Raw genomic sequence first — 473 nt, forward strand, 5'->3', positions numbered from 1 at the left:
CTACCACAGAAATAAATAAATAAATGCAGGTTAAACACAATAAGATTTGCTTAAAGACCCACTGCCATTTAGGCCACTGCCATAACATTTTTTTATGTCACATTAACAATCATCAATAACTGATCAATTATCAATGAACAGAGCGAATGGTAAGTGTGAGTGTCCGAGCTGCCATCAGACATGCCTTTGAAATCATGAACGGCCCCATCTGACCTGAGCACAGCTATTAATACACACTGTTTCATAGAGAGCTTGAGGGAATCTGGGTCTTTATGATGCCCTCAGAAATAGCTGCTCACATGATGCTTTCTGTTAGTGTGGAAGAGGGACTAAGATCTTTCTTTTTATCCTGTCCAGGAAACCACACATCTGCTCAGTCAAACCTGGAGCCTCATTTGAGTAAGGCTCTCATCACATGGACAGACACTGGACACTCACTGACGCTAATGAATCATCAATGTGAAGTACAGTCC

Source organism: Sinocyclocheilus grahami, unplaced genomic scaffold (assembly GCF_001515645.1).
Source record: "Sinocyclocheilus grahami isolate Dianchi unplaced genomic scaffold, SAMN03320097.WGS_v1.1 scaffold321.1, whole genome shotgun sequence".
NCBI lineage: Eukaryota > Metazoa > Chordata > Actinopteri > Cypriniformes > Cyprinidae > Sinocyclocheilus > Sinocyclocheilus grahami.